Source organism: Sciurus carolinensis, chromosome 12 (genome assembly GCF_902686445.1).
Source record: "Sciurus carolinensis chromosome 12, mSciCar1.2, whole genome shotgun sequence".
NCBI lineage: Eukaryota > Metazoa > Chordata > Mammalia > Rodentia > Sciuridae > Sciurus > Sciurus carolinensis.
The window spans coordinates 41,708,251-41,728,303 of NC_062224.1; the positions used below are offsets into that span (position 1 = coordinate 41,708,251).

The window sequence follows — 20,053 nt, forward strand, 5'->3', positions numbered from 1 at the left end:
GAGAATGTGTTTCTCTGGAAACCGTTGGCAAGGGCACAACTTGTAAAGCTGCTGAGGAAAAAGAAATATTTAACCAGGTAGTGCAAATAGAGAAGGGATGTTTTGCGAAATATTAGAACCCCCGTGGAGTGAGAAAATTCTACTCTTGAACACCCGATTTTACCCAACTCTGTCTTCTTCAGTTGTAGTATGTGCTAGCAGAGGTCAGGATAAACCCTGACCAATCACTTCCCTCTTGTCAAAGAGGAAAAATTGCGAAGTTTCTCCTTCCAATGTAATAGGCGTCGCCTATCTCCACCTTTTTTGATTAATTTCTTAAGGATAAACATAGTTACAAGAAATAAAAAATTAAGGTCCTGTTTGTGTGTGTAGTTAGGCAAGGCTTCCACAGAATAGTTATTCATAAGTAATCAATACATTTCATTTAGCTTGTTATGGAGCGCAATTTAAGAACAGACCGATCACCACTCAGAAGTCCAAATTTGAGAGTCTTTCTTTATTAAGCCAGCTGGCTGACTGTCTCACACAGTGCCCCCCAAAAATGGCTACTGGGAGAACAGCCCTGACCATAGGATTCTTATACCAAAAATTACATCAATCATAAGTGTCTGTTACTATGGTTCAAAATTCAAACTAACATCATGAGATCATCAACAGGGGGAAGTGGGTCAAAATGACCCTTACCTAGGTACAAACTAAAGAATGTTTACTGGGCTGGGGATATAACTCAGTTGGTAGAGTGCTTGCCTTGCAAGCACAAGGCCCTGGATTCAATCCCAGTACCACAAAAAAGAAAAAAAAAAAGGTTACTAATATGCACACAATTATCATTTACATGGTAATTAGTTAAGAGCAATAGAGGTCAAAAGAGAGCAATTTTTCATTACAGAAGAATTGTCATTTTGTATCGCTAAACATGTCACAATAAGTAACTGAGGATGGGTACACAGGAGGGGTGTTCCCGTGGGAGAAGCTTATTTTCTACATAACATGGAGTCTCAGAGCAAAATGGAGTCTGTTTAGTCATTTCCCTTAGAGTCTGGCCTATAACATTCTCATGGAGCCAGATCTGTCAGCCCATCACAAGCTGAGTAAAAGGAGTTCATAAAGAAGAGAAGAAAACAAGATTATCAACCCTTAAAAAAAAAATCACACCCTTCACTGTGGTTAAGGTTGAGCGTGTACACTGTGGCCTGTAATCCCAGCAATTCTGGAGGCTGAGGCAAATTGCAAATTGGAGGCTGATCTCAGCAATTTAGGGAGACTCAGCAACTTAGGCCCTGTCTCAAAATTTAAAAAAATAAATTGTTCAAAGGCTGGCTTTGAACATGGAATCCTTCTGCCTCACCCTCCCAAGTCACTGGGGTTACAGGCCTGCCTGGCTCTTGTTCTGGTGATGTGGCTTAGTGATAAAGCATCCCCAGTTCAATATCAGTACCAAAAAAAAAAAAAGTTTTCCCATGTGCTAGATGAATAGAGTTTTACTACCAGAGATTTAGGGGAAAATGTTGTCCACCTACTTGTTTATCCCTAAATTTCTTTGACAAAAGATACATTCCTTATATAGTTAGACTTCATTAGACAAAAAACTTGAAATAAGAACATTACTCAACAAAAGTACCAGAACAAGAGCCAGGCAGGCCTGTAACCCCAGTGACTTGGGAGGGTGATGGCAGAAGGATTCCATGTTCAAAGCCAGCCTTTGAACAATTTAGTGAGACCCTAGGCAACTTACTGAACTTTCTGAAACCCCCATCTTAACATTTTAAAAAGGGATTGGGAATGTGGTTCAGTGTTTAAAAACCTCAATGGGTTCGAACCCTGGTACCAAAAAAAAAAAAAAAAAAAAAATCATCATGAATCCATCAGAACAGGGCAGATAGACCATACTGGGGGTTTGCAGGAAAAAGATAGGAGATAGCAAGAGGTATAGGTGGTTTTCTATTGCTGCTGTAACAAATTACCCAAAACTTAAATGACACAAATTTATTATTTCATGGTTCAGTAGGTCAAAAATTGGACACAAATCTAACCAAAATCTACATTAAAAAAGGATTGGTTCTATGGACAAGTCTTTCTTTTTTCTGATTTCTGGAGGCCACCCAAATTCCTTGACTCAAAGCCCTTTTTCCTCATCTTCAGAGCCAACTGAAATGTCTTTCTCTTTGATTCTCTTTCTTGTCTCCTTTTATAAAAACTCTTGTTGACATTGGACCCACATTGATAATCCAGGAAAATCTCCCCATCTCAAAATCAGCTGATTTGCAAACCCCAATTCCATCTGCAATCTTAATTTCTCTTTGCCACCATAATCTAAATACAGGTCTCAGGGATTAGAATGTGGACATTTTTGGGGTGTGTGCAATGTTGGGGAGGGGGAGTCATTATTCTGCCTACCTGCAGTGATGAATTCCAAAAGGAACTTGAACTACTGAGACAAATCCCTGCTTCTTAGGATCATTCCTTGCAAATCATTCAAGCGTTGATTAGAATGCCAGTGACTAAGAAAGAAAAGTTTAACTTATTTTCAGTGTCTTGTATTTATACTTACTGTGAAGATTATAAAATTTTAAAATGCAATAGCAGGGATAAAGAAGAGCAGCATAGTTGTAGAGTATTTTCATTTATACAAATGGCCAATTGTAGTGTTAAAGTTTCATAATTGGCACTAAGGAGGACCTAGTCTAAACCCAAGCTATATTTTTATTCAAAGGTAATTTTCATGCATCACTTCAAGAAGAATTGTATTCAGAACAATTTTCTCTGTCACAGAATAGGAGTTTACATCAGACCAAAAATAATCAAGGCAAAGGAATTCTCTTACCTTCAAAATATTTACTATGCTTTCTTCACTGCCAGTATTGTGTATATATATATATATGCCATATATCTATCTATTCTCTTAATTATGGAGCTCAGAATGCCCAGATTACCACAGGCAACAAAAGCAAAAATAGATAAATGGTTTAACATGAAAATAAAGGCTTATGCAAAGCAAAGGAAAAAAATCGAGACAGCCCACAGAATGAGAGAACGTATTTGCAAAGCATACATCCGATTAAAAGTTATAACCAAAATGTATAAGGAATTCAACTGAATAGAAAGGAAAATAAAAACAATTTAAAAATGGCCAAAGAACCTGAACAAGACATTTCTCAAAAGCAGACATACAAATGGCCAGTAGGTACATGAAAAAATGCTCAGCATAAGTAATCATCAGAGAAAAGCAATTTTTTTTGGGGGGGTACCCAGGATTAAACCCAGGGGATTCAATCACTAAGTCACATCCCCAGTCCTTTTTTGTACATTTAGAGACAGGGTCTCACTAAATTGCTGAGACTGCCTTTGAATTTGCAATCCTTCTGCCTCAGCCTCCCTAGCTGCTGGGATTATAGATGTGTGCCACATGCCCAGTTACTACAACTTTTATGGAAAACAGTATGAAAATTCCTCAAAAAACTAAAGGTTGGACCAGCGCTGTAACTCCGTGGTAGAGCTCTATCTAGCATGAGTGAGGCACTGGATTTGATCCTCAGCACCACATAAAATAAATAAATTAAAGGTATCGTGTCCAACTACAACTAAATAAATAAATAAATAAACAAAAATAAAAAACCAAAGGTAGAATTACCATATGATTCAATGATCCCATTTTTGAGTATACGTATATGAGAATTCAAATTGATATGTCAAAGGGATATCTGTGCCTCATATTCATTGCAGCACTATTTTCAATAACCAAGACATAGAATCCACCTAGGTGTCCATTAAGGGACAAATGGATAAAGAAAAGGTGGTTTGTAAGTGTGCATGCACATGTACACAATGGAATCTATTGAGGCTCAAAAAGGAGGAAATCCTGTCATTTACGATAACATCTCTGAATTTAGAGGATAATATCCTAGGTTAAATAAACCAAGCACAGAAAGACAAATATCTCATGATCTCACTTTTATGTGGAATCCCAAAAAGTTGCACTCATAGAAATACAGTTGAACAATTATTAACAAGTGCTGATGGGAGGGAGGAGAGAACTGGGAGTTGTTGATCAAAGGATACAAAGTTCAGATGGACAGGAGGAGCATTTTTTGAAACTGTTGCACAGACCCCATAGTCAATAATAATCTATTTATCAAAGTCACTGAGAATGGCCCAGTGCAATGACACATACCTGTAAACCCGGGAGGCTAAGCAGAAGGATCACAAGTTCAAGACCAGTCTCAGTAATTTAGTGAGGCCTTTAGCAACTTAGTGAGATCCTGTCTCAAAATAAAAAATAAGACTGGGGTTGTGGCTCAGTGGTAGAGCACTTGCCTAGCACATTCAATTCTCAGCACCACATAAAGTATTGAGTCCATCTACAACTAAAAATATTAAAAAATAAAAAATAAACAGCACAGTGACGTGTACCTGTAATCCCAGCCTCTCAGGAGGCTGAGGTAGAAGGATTGCAAGTTCAAATCGAACCTCAGCAATTTAGGAAGGCCCTAAGCAACTTAGTGAGACCCTATCTTTAAATAGAATTCAAAAATGGGTTAAGTGCCCTGGGTTCAGTCTCTTGTAACAAAAAAACAAACAAAAAATATATATATATAAAATAAAAGGACTGAGATATAGCTCAGTGGTAAAGTAGCCCTGGGTTCAATCCCCAGGACCAAAAACAAATAAAAGACAAAAAACAGAACTAATTTAAAACTTCTCACCAGAAAAACTGGTAAGTAAGAACTGGAGATACTGCTTGCCAGCATGCGTAAGGCCCTGGGTTTGATCCTAGATACCACAAATAAAAGAATGATAAAATTATGGCATTTGCAGGCAAATGGATGAAATTGGAGAATATCATGCTAAGTGAGATAAACCAATCTCAAAAAACCAAAGGAAGAATGATCTCGCTGATAAGTGGATGATGATAGAGGGAAAAGAGGGATGGGAGGAGTGGGGGGAAGGGAAAAAATAACAGAATGAATCAACCAACATTACCCTATGTAAATTTATGATTACACAAACGGTATGCCTTTACTCTATGTACAAACAGAGAAACAACATGTATCCCATTTGTTACAATAAAAAAATAAAAAAAAAAACACATAGGTGAGGTGATAAAAATGTTAATTGTCATGATTTAATTATGCCACATTGTATGCATACAACAAAACATTACTTCATATCTAATGAATTGTGCAATTATGATTTGTCAATCAAAAATAATAAAATTTTAAAGGAAAAAAACAAGAAGGCACAGACTATGTCTTTTCCTTTCTTTTTTGTATTAGATGTTAATATTGGAATATCACATCACTTATCTAGCAATGTCCAGAAATGTTTTGGAGGGTAAAGTAATCCTGTGCCTGCAAGATCATGGCCTGTGTCATCCCCTTGCAGTAAGCTCTTAAAGTTTAAAGTCATGTGGTCTGAGTTGGGTTTGAATGTAGGTTTGTTAGCTGTGGTCAAGTTTCATATCCTGTTTAGGGAGGCATAGACTTTTTTGTTATTGTTGTACCAGAGATTGAACCCAGAGATACTTAACCATTGATCCACATCCCCATCTTCTTTTATTTTTTATTTTGAGATAGAGTCTTCCTAAGTTGCTTAGGGCCTCAATAAATTGCTGAGACTGACTTTGAACTTGCAATCCTCCTGCCTCAGTCTCTCAAGCTACTGGAATTACAGGTGTGGGCCACCATACCCAGCTTGGAGGCATAGACTTTTAAAAACGGAAAGAATAAGAATAAGGCTCTTTTAAAAAATTTTGTTCTAATTGGTTATACATGATGGTAGAATGCATTTTGACACATCATACACAAATGGAGTACTTCTCATTCTTCCGGATGTACATGATGTAGAGTTACACAGATCGGGTAATCATACATGCACAAAGGGTAATAATGTCTGATTCATTGTACTATAATTCCTACCCCCATACCTCCTCCCCTTCCTTCACTTCCCTCTGCCTAATGCAAAGTACCTCTATTCTTCCCTCGCCCCCTCCGTTGTGAATTATCATCCACATATCAGAGAAAACATTCTGCCTTTGGCTCTTTGGGATTGGCTTATTTCACTTAGTATATTCTCCAGTTCCATCTATTTACTTGGTAAATGTCATAGTTTCATTCTTCTTTAAGGCTGAGTAATATTTCATTGTGTGTATATACCACATTTTCTTATCCATTCATCTGTTGAAGGGCACGTAGTTTGGTTCCATAGTTCAGCTATTGTGAATTGAGCTGCTATAAACATTGATAGGGCTTCATCGCTGTAGTATGCTGATTTTAAGTCCTTTGGGAATATGCTAAGGAGTGGGATAACTTGGTCAAATGGTGGTTCCATTCCAAGTTTTCTGAGGAATCTCCGCACTGCTTTCCAGAGTAGTTGCACCAATTTGTAGTCCCAGCGGCAATGTATGAGTATACCTTTTTCCCCACATCCTCACCCACATTTATTGTTGCTTGTATTATTGATAATTGCCATTCTGACTGGAGAAAGATGGAATCTCAGTGTACTTTTGATTTGCATTTCTCTAATTGCTAGAGATATTGAACATTTTTTCACATATTGGTTGATCAATTATAGTTCTTCTGTGAAGTGTCCGTTAAGAATAACTCTTAAGAACATTACTTAAAAGATCTAATAAAGCTTCTGCCACAGTTAAGTACTTTACTAAAATATGTACTGCCATATTTATGTCAGTTCAGTATCTAGCTTTTGGGGATCCTTATGTAGGTGATATTCAGTTCTCTATTGAAGAGGAATAACTTGGGGCCCCTACTTTCCTAAGAGAATACAGGCTGTCAATCACACCCTTACCCTCCCTCCTCACATCAAAGTATCGTTATCTCAAAGGATTTCTTTCTTTCTGGGTCTGGTGGAGCACCACTTTTCTATTCTAAATCCAACCGTAAGAAAGGTCATCTCTTTCCCAGATCAGTTCAATTATCAACTGTCATGTACTGTCAGCCTCATTCTTCCTCTTGTCCCTTCTCCCATCCCTGAAAATGTATTAACACTTCACCTCTTGAAAACTGTTGACACTGCTCTCCTCACAAAGAAGGTCTCAGTTGCCAACCAGTGGATAAACATAAGCATTGCAATTTCTGCCCATACGCCTGTACTTCCATCTGTGGCCATCCTCTCCCTGCTTAACTCCTCAAGAGTAGAAGGCACTTGATATGTTCACTTTCTGACCATCTACTTATTTCTTATTTCCTGCTTATCTGACTTTGCCCTCACCTCTCCTTTCTGATTATTAATCTGACCAGTTTTTCTCATTTTTTAATTCTCCTTGACTTCTTTTTCCTACCAGACACTGCCAGTTACTGCTACCTTTGTAATATAGTCACCTTCCTGCATTTCCATGACACTTGGCTCTCCTGGTTTCACATGTCTTCTTTCCTAATGTAGATAGTTCTGAGTTTCCTGCCCTTGAACATCTTCTCCAGTATTTTCCTTTATTATCTGATCATTCCATATCTGTGGAAAGAACATTCTAAAATTTATACCCAAAACTTCCAACTTCTTTCCTTGGCACCAAATTGGAGAGGGGAGGTTACCAGGGATTTAACTCAGTAGCACTTTACCACTGAGTCACATCCCTAGGCCTATTTATTATCATTTTTTTCTTTTTTTTACTTAAATTTTTATTTTTACAGACTGCATTTTGATTCATTGTACACAAATGGGGTACAACTTTTCATTTCTATGGTTGTACACAATGTAGATTCACACCATTCATGTAATCATACATGTATATAGGGGAACACTGTCTCATTCTACTATCTTTCCTTTCCCCACCCCCTCCTGCTCCATGTTCCTCTACACCATCCAAAACCATCCAAAACTTCTTCATTCTTCTCTCTTCCCCCGCTTATTTGTTATTTTTAAGATAATGTCTCATTAAATTGCTTAGGGCCTTGCTAAATTGCTGAGGCTGGCTTTTTTTTTTTTTTTTTTTTGATACCAGGGATTGAATGCAGGTGCACTTAACCACTGAGCCACATCCTCAACCCTTCTTTGTATTTTAGCTCAGCTAAATGGTGAGACTGGTTTTGAACTTCTGGTCCTCCTGCCTCCTGACCCACTGGACTATAGGCATGTGCCACCACCCCCAGCTCTAAGGTTGTCTTTAAACTTGTGATTCTCCTGCCTCAGCCAGAGTCACTTGGTTTAGAGGTGTACGCCACCACACCTGGTTACCAAATCACCGTTCTATCCATGTGATAGAAGTTTCCATTTGTATGGTTTATGAACACTTCCAACTCCTAGGTTCTAAACTGCATCTATCACCTTCTTCCCTCTCCATATATCTTGCAATTTTGTTCTTGTTTCAATAATGTTAATGACATTCAGCTCCTAGTCATTCTGCTTCTAAGTCTTCAAATCATTTTGGTCATTCTTTTGCTTATATCATTTAAGAACCACTGAGCACATACTTTGAAGTACCAGTTATGTTCTAGGTCATGTGCTAAGTACCAAGTCCTAATATTTTTACCTGTAGAACTTTGCATCCCTTCCTTTTATTTCCCACTATTACCAGTATGGCAGAGGATGTCCCTGCCTCCATTAGACTTCAGCTGTACTACTTCTTTCTGATTCATTTTGCTGATACAGAGCTCTAGTGATATGATTTCTCTTCTTAAAAATCTGCAGGGCCTGGGAATGTAGTTCAGTGATAGAATGTTTGACTAGCGTCAGCAAGGCCTGGGGCTCCATCCCCAGCACTGCAAATAAAACAAAGCAAACAAAGAAGGGACTTAAGGGAACAGAGGTAGAAAGGAACTGGGAATTCCCTTTGGTGAACTTTTGAATTTTGTACTTCATGAACACTTTACATATTTTAAAAGTAAAATTTTGAAAAGTGAAGCAAAGGGACTGGGGATATAGCTCTGTTGGTAGAGTGCTTGCCTGGCATGCACAAGGTCCTGGATTCAATCCCCAGCACCACAAAAAAGTAAAAAAAAAAAAAAAAAAAACCCTCAATGAGATCTTATTAGCCGATAAAGTTCAAATACCTTAGTTTGGCATAAGTCCTTGATGATTTGGGTTGAACTTAAGTTGATAGCACTAATCTGTATTAGTTATTCTGTTTTTTTATTACACTGCTTCTCATACCTTGCTATATATCAGAATCATCTGAAGAACTTGAAAAGACTTGTTTCCAGACCTGAAGAGCTGTAAGACAGAATTTCCAGACCAAGGGCCTACAAATCTATCTTTTAGAATCTCCAGATTATTGCTCTGCAGCACTTTAGCCAAACCTTACTTTTTGCTATCCCATATAATTACCTTACATTTTCCAACCTTTTGGGCCTTTATCCTATTTTCTCACCAATTCTTTGTGTCTTCTTCTAACAATCTTACCCATTCTTTAAGACTCAACTTAAGTATTGCTTTCCTTTACTGGTCCTCCTTAGAAATAATCAATTCTTCTATACTTCTAATGAGTGAAGAGCTTCAGTTTTATAGAACCAGAATTTTGAGTTACAATTTGATGATGATGATGATGATGATGATGATGCTGCTGCTGCTGCTGCTGCTGCCAGGGATTGAACCCAGGGGTGCTTAACCACTGAGCCACATCCCCTACACTTTTTATTTTAATTTGGTCTCACCAAATTGCCGAGGGTCTCACTAAATTGCTGAGGCTAGGTATTTAATTTGCAATCCTCTTGCCTCAGGGCTGGGATTACTGCCATGCCCTGCACAATTTCATCATTTTATTTATTTATTTATTTAGGTGCTGGGTGTTGAACCCAGGGTCTTGCACATACTGAGCTCAAATTCTATCATTGAGCTGCATCCCTAGCTGAAATTTTGGGAGTGGGTACTGGGGATACAACCCAGAGGCACTTTACCCCTAAGCTACATCCCCTGTCCTTTTTATTTTTTATTTTGAGACAGGTTCTCACTAAGTTGCTTAGGGCTTCAATAAATTGTTGAATTGGTGGAATTACAGGCATGCCCCACTGTACCTGGTTAAAATTTTTATTTTTGATAATTCCTCACTGTGCATATGTGGGGCAAGTTTCTAAGTTGTTCCATGCCTCAGCTTCCCATCATTAAAATGAGAATAATATTAATAATAGGTTTTATCAGAATTAAATTAATTCTGGCATAAAGAAATCATAAATGTAAGATATCATTAATATTTTATGTTTTTACAAGTTCCTTTCTTGACTTACATGAAATCTAAGAGATGGAAATCGAAATCAACCCCTTTGTTCTACAAGTTAGAAAGTAGAGACTGAGAGGGTCCAAGATTTGCTTTGGCCAGTAAATGGTAACATCAGGACTAGACTACAGAAATTGTGTTTTAATTCTATACTATTTCCACAAGGATCTGAGAATTTTACTTTGTTCAAATGACTATCCTCTTTGTTTTACTAATTTATTTTAAGGAAGAATTTGAAAATGAAGCCACCTTAAGTCACATATTCAGAGGACTTCCCCCCCTCCCTTTTTTTTTTTCCCCCTTTTTTATAGTTTTTGGTGCTGGGTATTGAAACCAGGGCCTCGTGCATGCTCAGTACATGTTCACCACTGAGCTGTACCCCCACCTTCATAGGCCCTTTCCATTCAAGCTTTAGGGTTTGAGACTTTTATGAATTTTGCAAGCCCAATTTAAATATCAGAGAAAGGTAAACAAGTCAGTATGATATACTTGATTTATGATGTCTCTAGTTGACCATTCAGCAAGAAATGCTTCCTTTTGGTAGAAAGTTAACAGTTCTAGGTTCCCACATGGAAAAGGTTCTGTGTGTTTTGATTTTTTAAGTTTGGTAAATTTAAACTTCCAAATCTGATACACTCTGAACTCAGCACACTATTTAGAATCACAATTCAAAGGTAAATATTAAAAAAAAAAAACCCTCAGGCCCCTGAATTCTTTAAAACTATGAGACCACTTGCAGTCATGAAACTATCATGTCTAATATTTATTTAACTTTTCTTTGGTGGTACTGGAGATCAAACCCAGGAAGGGGTCTCATGCATGTTAAGCCAAGGGCTCTACCACTAACTTACACATCCAGTCCTTAATCTTGTTTTTTGTTTGTTTGTTAGGGGAGAGGTTCCAGGGATTGAACTCTGAGCAACCACTCAACCACTAAGCAACATCCCAGCCCTATTTTGTATTTTATCAAGAGACAGGGTCTCACCGAGTTGCTAGTGCCTCACTTTTTGCTGAGTCTGGCTTTGAACTGTCAATCCTCCTTCCTCAGCCTCCCCAGCCACTGGGATTACAGGTGTGTACCACTGTGCCTGACCCAGTCCTTAATCTTTAAGATCACAAAAATATGAAAATCTACTTTCAAATATTTTTCTACATTTTTAATTGACAGCAAATTCAGTAGCCTGCCAGATTTAGTGTTTTCCAAACAATTACATTGTAGCTACTATAAGAGAGAGCCATAAAGATTGGAAAACTGTGAAACTTGCCTCAAATTGACCTCCATTCAACCTTGGAAACTGCAGGATTTGATAGAATTAATGTATAGACTTGATTATGTTCTCTGAATTTTGGTAGAATAATGTCAGTAATTAGTATTTCTATGATCTTTATATTTTATGTACTTAGCTGGGATGCCAGAGGAACAGCAGCATGGCAAAAACATCAATGATAATTCATAGACCATATTTACAGCTTCTTAATGTTGTTTGATAGAAGGTCTCACTATTGCCCAGACTGACCTCAAATTTTGGGCTCAAATTCAAATGATCCTCCTACCTTAGCCTCCATATTAACTGGGACTACAGACAAACACAACCATGCCCATCTTAAGTACTTCATTAATCACTGCAACTGTTTTAATTTTGTTTAATTTATTTTTATCTTTTATATCTTGTGGTACTGGGGATCAAAGTCAGGGGTGCTATCCCCCTGAGCTATATCCCCAAGCCCTCTGAAATTTTATTTTGAGACATGGTATCAGTGAGTAACCCAGGCTGGCCTCAAACTTGCAATCCTCCTGCATCAGCCTCCAAAATTGTTGGGATTACAGGCCATCACACCTAAATGTAATTATTTTTATTTATTTTTTTAATTTTTTAAAAAATTTTTTACAGATTGCATTTTGATGCATTGGACACAAATGAGGTACATTATTTCATTTCTATGGTTGTTCATGATGTGGATTCATACCATTCGTGTAATCATACATGTACATAGGGTAATTTTGTCTGTCTCATTCCATGATTTTTCCATACCTGCCTCCCTCTCATTTCCTTCTATATAATCTAAAGTTCCTCCATTCTTCTCTCACTCCCCTCTTCCATTATATGTCATCCTCCACTTATCAGGGAAAACATTCGGTCTTTGGTTTTTTTGGGAGTGACTTATTTTATTTAGCATGGTATTCTCCAATTTCATCCATTTATTTAAAAATGCCATAATATTATTCTTCTTTATGACTGAGTAATATTCCATTGTGTATATATTCCACAGTTTCTTTATCCATTCATCTGTTGAAGGGCATCTAGGTTGGTTCCACAGTCTAGCTATTGTGAATTGAGCTGTTCTAAACATTGATGTGATTGTGTTACTGTAATATGCTAATTTTAAGTCCTTTGGGTATAAACTGAGGAGTGGGATAACTGGGTCAAAAGGTGGGTCCATTCCAAGTTTTCTGAGGATTCCCCACACTGTTTTCCACAGTGGCTGCACCAATTTGCAACTCCACCATCAATGTAAAAGTTTGCCTTTTTCCCCACATCCACGCCAACATCTATTATTGTTTGTGTTCTTGATAATAACCATTCTAATTGGAGTAAGATGAAATCTTAGAATTGTTTTAATTTGCATTTCTCTAATTCCTAGAGATGTTGAACATTTTTTCATATATTTATTAATTGCCTATATGTCTTCTTCTGTAAAATGTCTGTCCAGTTCCTTGGCCCATTTATTGATTGGGTTCTTTGTATTTTTGGTGTAAATAAGTTCTTTATAAATTTTGGAGATAAGTGCTCTATCTGAAGTGCATGTGGAAAAGATTTTCTCCCACTCTATAGATTCTCTCTTCACGTTCTTAATTGTATCGATTGCTGAGAAAAAGCTTTTTAGTTTGAGTTCATTCCACTTATTGATTCTAGTTTTGGTTTCTTGTGCTTTGGGAGTCTTGTTGAGGAAGTCTGATCCTAAGCCAACATGATGAAGATTCAGGTCTACTTCATCTTCTATTAGGTGCAGGGTCTCTGGTCTAATTCCTAAGTCCTTGATCCATTTTGAGTTGAGTTTTGTGCAGGGTGAGAGATAGAAGTTTAATTTCATTTTACTGCATATGGATTTCCAGTTTTGCCAGCACCATTTGTTGAACAGGCTATCTTTTCTCCATTGTATGTTTTTGGCTCCTTTGTCTAATATGAGGTGACTGTATTTATGTGATTTTGTCTCTGTGCCTTCTATTCTGTACCATTGGTCTAACTGTCTGTTTTGGTGCCAATATCATGCTGTTTTTACTATTGCTCTGTAGTATAGTTTAAGGTCTGGTATTGTGATACCTCCTGCATCACTTTGTTTTGGCTACTCGAGGTCTCTTGTTCTTCCAACTGAAGCCAGATGAAGTTCATGATTGCTTTCTCTATTTCTATGAGTCATGTCATTGGGATTTTAATTGGAATTGCATTGAATCTGTTCAGCGCCTTTGGTAGAATGGCCATTTTGACAATGTTAATTCTGCCTATCCGAGAACATGGGAGATCTTTCCATCTTCGAAGTTTTTCTTCAATTTCTTTCTTTACTGTTCTGTAGTTTTCATTGTAGAGGTCTTTCACCTCTTTTGTTAGATTAATTCCCAAGTATTTTTTTTTTGAGGCTATTGTGAATGGAGTGGTTTTCCTATTTTCTCTTTCAGAGGATTCATCACTTATGAATAGAAATGCATTAGATTTATGTGTATTGATTTTATATCATGCTACTTAGCTTATAATTCATTTATTAGTTCTAGAAGTTTTCTAGTGGAGATTTTTGGATCTTCTAAATATAGGATAATGTCATCAGCAAATAGTGACAGTTTAAGTTCTTCTTTTTCTATTTGTATCCCTTTAATTTCTTTGGTCTAATTGCTCTGGCAAGTGTTTCAAGGACAGTGTTGAATAAAAGTGGTGAAAGAGGACATCCTTGTCTTGTTCCAGTTTTTAGAGGGCATGCTTTCAATTTTTCTCCATTAAGAATGATGTTGGCCATGGGCTTAGCATTGATGGCTTTACAATGTTGAGGTATGTTCCTACTATCCCTATTTTTCTAGTGTTTTAAGCATGAAGGGGTGCTGGATTTTATCAAATGCTTTCTCAGCATCTATTGAAATAATCATGTGATTCTTAACTATAAATCTATTGATGTAATCAATTACATTTATTGATTTCCGGATGTTGAACCAACCTTGCATCCCTGGGTTAAACTTGATCATGGTGCACTATCTTTTTAATATATTTTTGTATGCGATTTGCCAGTATTTTGTTAAGGACTTTTACATGTAGGTTCATCAGGGATATTGGTTTAAATTTTTCTTTCCTTGATGAGTCTTTGTCTGGTTTTGGTGTCAGAGTGATACTAGCTTCATAGAATGAGTTTGGAAGGGTTCCCTCTTTTTCTATTTCCTGGAATACTTTGAGGAGTATTGGTATTGTTTTTCTTTAAAGGTCTTGTAGAATTTAGCTGAGAATCCATCTGGTCCTGGGCTTTTCTTGGTTGGTAGGCTTTTGATGGCTTCTTCTCTTTCAGTACTTGAAATTGATCTGTTTAAATTGTGTACATTTTCCTGATTTTGGAAAGGATCCTGAGTTTGGGAGGATCATATGTCTCTAAAATTTTGTCGATGTCTTCGATATTTTCTATTTTGTTGGAGTATAAATTTTCAAAGTAGCTTCTAGTCATGTTATGTATTTCAATGGTGTCTGTTGTGATCTTTCCTTTTTCATTCACAAATTCTAGTACTTTGATTTTTCTCTCTCTTCATTAGCGTGGCTAGGGGTTTATCAATTTTATTTACTTTTTCAAAGAACCAACTTTTTGTCAATTTTTTGAACTGTTTCTCTTGTTTCAATTTTATTGATTTCAGTTCTGATTTTAATTATTTCCTGTCTTCTACTATTTTTGGTGTTGATCTGTTCTTCTTTTTCTAGGGCTTTGAGATGTAATGTTAGGTCATTTAGTTGTTGACTTTTTATTTTTTTAATGTATGAGCTCGATGCAACCAACTTTCCTCTTTGTACTGCTTTCAGAGTGTCCCACAGATTTTGATATGTGTGTCATTGTTCTCATTTACCTCTAAGAATTTTTTTATTTCTTCCCTGATGCCTTCTGTTATCATTACATCATTCAAGAGCATATTATTTAGTCTCCAGGGGTAGTAGGTTTGTTTGTTATTTTATTGTTGATTTCTAATTTCATTCCATTATGGTCTGGTAGGATACAAGGTAGTAGCTCTATTTTTTTGTATTTACTAATGGCTTCTTTGTGGCATAGCATATGATCTATTTTGGAGAAGGATCCATGAGCTGCTGAGAAGAAAGCATATTTGCTTGATGATGGATGAAATACTCTGTAAATGTCCATTAAGTCTATATCATTGATTGTATTATTTAGTTCTATAGTTTCTTTGTTCAGTTTTTGTTTGGAGGATCTATCCAATGGTGAGAGTGGTGTGTTAAAGTCACCCAGAATTATTGTGTTGTGGTCTATTTGATTCCTGGAATTGAGAAGGACTTGTTTGATGTACATGGATGCACCGTTGTTTGGGACATAAATATTTATGATCGTTATGTCTTCCTGATTTATGGTTCCCTTAAGTAGTATGAGATGTACTTCTTTATCCCTTCTGACTAACTTTGGCTTGAAGTCTACTTTTTCTGTAATAAGGATGGAAACCCCACTTTTTTACTGAGTCTGTGTGCGTGGTAAGTTTTTTCCCATCCTTTCACCTTTAGTCTGTGGATGTCCTTATCTATGAGCTGAGTCTCTTGAAGGCAGCATATTGTTGGGTCTTTCTTTTTAATCCATTCTGCCAGTCTATGTCTTTTGATTGATGAGTTTAGGCCATTAACGTTCAGGGTTATTATTGAGATATGATTTGTATTCCCAGTCATTTTGGCTTATTTTTGGTTTTTAACTTGACTTGTTTTCTCCTTTGACTGGCTTTCCCTTTAGGGTAGTTCCTCCCTTTGTTGACCTACATTGTTGTTTTTTACTTCCTCCTCACAAAATATTTTGCTGAGAATGTTCTGTAGTGCGGGCTTTCTATTTTTTTTTTTTTTTTTTGGGGGGGGGTGCTGGGGATCGAACCCAGGGCCTTGTGCTTGCAAGGCAAGCACTCTACCAACTGAGCTATCTCCCCAGCCCCTGGGCTTTCTACTTGTAAATTCTTTTAACTTTTGTTTATCGTGAAAAGATTTTATTTTATCATCATAATCTTAGTTTTGCTGGTTATAGGATTCTTGGTTGGCATCTGTGTCCTTTCAGAGCTTGAAATATATTGTTTCAGGCTCTTCTTGCTTTTAGGGTCTGGGCTGAGAAATCTGTATTAGTTTCTCCTTACAAGTATTCTGACATTTTTCTCTCACAGCTTTTAAAATCCTATCTTTATCTTGTATGTGAGGTATTTTCCTTATAATGTGCCTTGGTGTGGATCTGTTGTGATTTTATGCACCTAGTGTTCTGTAAGCCTCTTGTATTTGATTTTCCATTTCATTTTTCAGGTTTGGGAAATTTTCTGATATTATCCCATTGAACAGGTTGTTCATGCCTTTGGTTTGTATCTCTGTGCCTTCCTCAATTCCAATAATTCTTAAATTTGGTCTTTTCATGATATCACATAATTCTTAGAGGTTCTGTTCATGACTTCTTAACATCTCAGTTTGTTCAACTTTATTTTTAAGATTAAATATTTTGTCTTCACTGTTTGAGATTCTGTCTTCCACAAGATCTATTCTGTTGGTGATGCTTTCTATTGCGTTTTTAATTTGGTTTATTATTTCTTTTGTTTCAAGTATTTATTTGGTTTTTTTCAGAATCTCTATCTTTATTGAAATGTTCTTTTGCTTCCTGCATTTGCTCTTTTAAATATTTATTGGAATGATCATACATTGCCTGCATTTTCTCTCTTATCTCATCTTTTGCTTCACAGATCATTTTAATTATGCAGATTCTAAACTCTTTTTCTGTCATTCCTACTGCCATGCTGTCATTGGATTCTATCAAAATAGCATCTTGATTTGTTAGGGACACTTTCTTCCCCTGTTTTCTCATATTGTTTCTGAATATTCCCCTCTTGCAGTGATGATGAGGTACTGAAGTTCCCCCCTTGCTTATTGTGAACCTGCAGTTTTCCAGTACCCCTCCTTTGAAGGGGAGATCAATATTAGTAGCACCCAATACAGAGAAAATACAGCGCTGAACCAGACAGCCCTGAAAGGGAACTGCCCTTCCAATGATGGTGGCCATGCCCTCAGGAATAATTCAAAATGCCTGCACCAGCCTCCAAAGAAGCTGAGGAGTTCCAGGGAGGATGTGCTGAGTCAGCACAGGTGGGCGGGTGGGCGCAGTGTCTGGCATCCATCTCTTATTATTTTTATTTATTTATTTATTGGTACTAAGGATTGAACTCAGGGTGTGCTTAACTACTGAGACTCATCTCCAACCCTTTTTTTTAATAAATATTTTTTTAGTTGTAGTTGGACACAATGTATTTTTATGTGGTGCTGAGGATGAAACCTAGTGCCTTGCACCTGTGAGGCAAGCACTCCACCACTGAGCTACAGCCCCATCTCATCTCCAGCCCTTTTTATTTTATTTTTTTTTTATTTTGAGACAAGGTATTACTAAATTCTTAGGGCCTTGCTTAATTGCTGAGGCTGGCCTCAAACTTGTGATCCCTCAGCCTTAGTGTCTCAAGATCTGGGATTACAGGTGTTCACCACCATGCCTGGCTATAATTATTAAAAAAAAAAAAAAAAATATATATATATATATATATATATATATATATATATATATATATATATATAAATAGTCCCCAAGTTAAATCCAGTGACTATCATATAATACACTTTAAAATAATCCGGTACTATTTTATAATAAAAAGATTAGAATATTACTGGGTTAAAATACAACTGTAGTTCCCCTAACAAAGAGGGCTCATTCTAACAATGGTTAGCTAGTTACTAAAATCTCAAAAACAATGGAAGAGCAGCTGTCAAACTCATGTATCCAATTATCAAAAAGAGAAAAATTCAAAGTGAATCAAACTGAAAATACATCAAGAACCTGCAAAAGTTAGATTAAAAGTCTCAAGTTCAATTACTTCAGACTATGAGATAGGCAATTCAGCAGACCAAAGAGACAGAACCCCAAGACTAGGTTAACACAGAAGAGGGGGTGTCCATGCTTCACAGGGCTGGATGCTATATCCAGCACCCTTCAAGTCTTTAAGAACTAAAGAAACTGGGTGCAATGGTGTACAACTATAATCCCAGTGATTTGGGAGGCTGAGACGGGGATTGCAATTTTGAGGACAGCCTCAGCAACTTAGTGAGACTCCAACTCAAAATTTAAAAAACAAAAGGCTGGGGTCAGTGGTAAAGTGCTCCTAAGTTAGATCCCCAGTACCCCTCCCCCCAAAAAAACAACAAAATGAAACAACAACAATAAATAAATAAATAAATAAACCCAAAGGAAGGGAGAGGTAAGAAATGAGGAACAGGGAGAGATTGCCATTATCAATGTATTTCGTGTCAGGTGTGGTAGTGCACATCTGTAATCCCAGCTGCTCAGGAGGCTGAGACAGAGGAACCTAAAATTTCTTTAAAGGATATTAGCAAGGCTAATCTTTTTGTAACACCTTGATTTTACTTTTTTTTTTTTTTTTTTTTTATTGTGGTGCTGAGGATCTACCACTGAGCCACAATCCCAACCCCAAGGATCCTAAATTTGAGACCAACTTGGGAAACTTAGGGAGACCCTGTATATACACAAATACATTTTTGCATTAGGACAGTTCTCTGTGGCATCTTTATTGCTCTGTGACTTTATTACCCCTCTCTCAGCTTCAATTATTTTCACTATATAATAAGGATCCTAACACTACCTCATAAAATGTTTGTGAAGAATACATGTTAATAAATAATGTAGAAGCTTTAGTATAAAACATATCATATTGTAAATGTTCAATAAATATTAGCTATAATAATTATTTAATATGCTCCATTTATATAATTGTTATATGAGTGCATGTAGCAGAGACAGTTAGAAATCATTTCAACAGTACACATACTAAGATTGAAATGATACAGAGAAGATTAGCATCATCCCTGCCTAAAGATGATGACAAATTCGTGAATCACTCCACCACTGCACTACATCCCCAACTCGTTTAAAAATTTTATTTTGAGACAAGTTCTCACTAAAAAGCACAGGGTGGCCTTGAACTTTCAATCCTCCTGCCCCAGTCATCCAAGTAGCTGGGATTACAGGCTTGTGCCATCATGCCCAGTCAGAAATCCTCTGTTAAAGATTACTCCCTTAATACAGGTGCCTCTTACATTTTGCACTTAGAATATGTGAATATCATACCATAAGAATAGCCAAATCTTCTCTTTTTTTTGTGGTATTGGGGATCAAACTCAGGGCCTTGTGCTTGCAAGGCAAGCACTCTACCAGCTGAGCTATCTCCCCAGCCCCTAGCCAAATCTTCTTACTCCCTTTCAGTCTCAAGAAGCCATTAACTCTCCCTGACTGACCATACCAAATATAAGAGGTGGGGGAATGATCTCATCTATCTCCCTGTTCTTCTATTACTTTCTTCATTGGAGAGTTGGGGATTTTTGTTTGGTTTGGTTTTGGTTTTGGTTTTAGTGTTTGGTGCTGGAGACTGAGCCCAGGGATTCACATGCTAGGCAAGCATTCTACCACTGAGCTGCGACTGCAAATTTCTCTTCCCTACACCGTCTTTTAGTTTCTCCTTTTCCTCTTTCTTTTTTTCACTACTACCCCCGTCCCACTTCTTGGTTTCTAAAGGAAAGAAACAAAACAAAACAAAACCCCTTTCTCTTTTACTTTCACTCTTTTTCA

At 37.0% G+C, this 20,053-nt stretch overlaps 1 non-coding gene across 1 annotated transcript; it reads left to right on the forward strand.

Moving 5' to 3' along the window:
- Positions 1-19,231: 19,231 nt before the first annotated feature.
- On the forward strand, positions 19,232-19,337 carry LOC124962467 (U6 spliceosomal RNA). Its single transcript, XR_007104485.1, has one exon. It is a non-coding gene; the product is annotated as a U6 spliceosomal RNA (small nuclear RNA).
- The last annotated feature ends 716 nt before the right edge of the window (positions 19,338-20,053 follow it).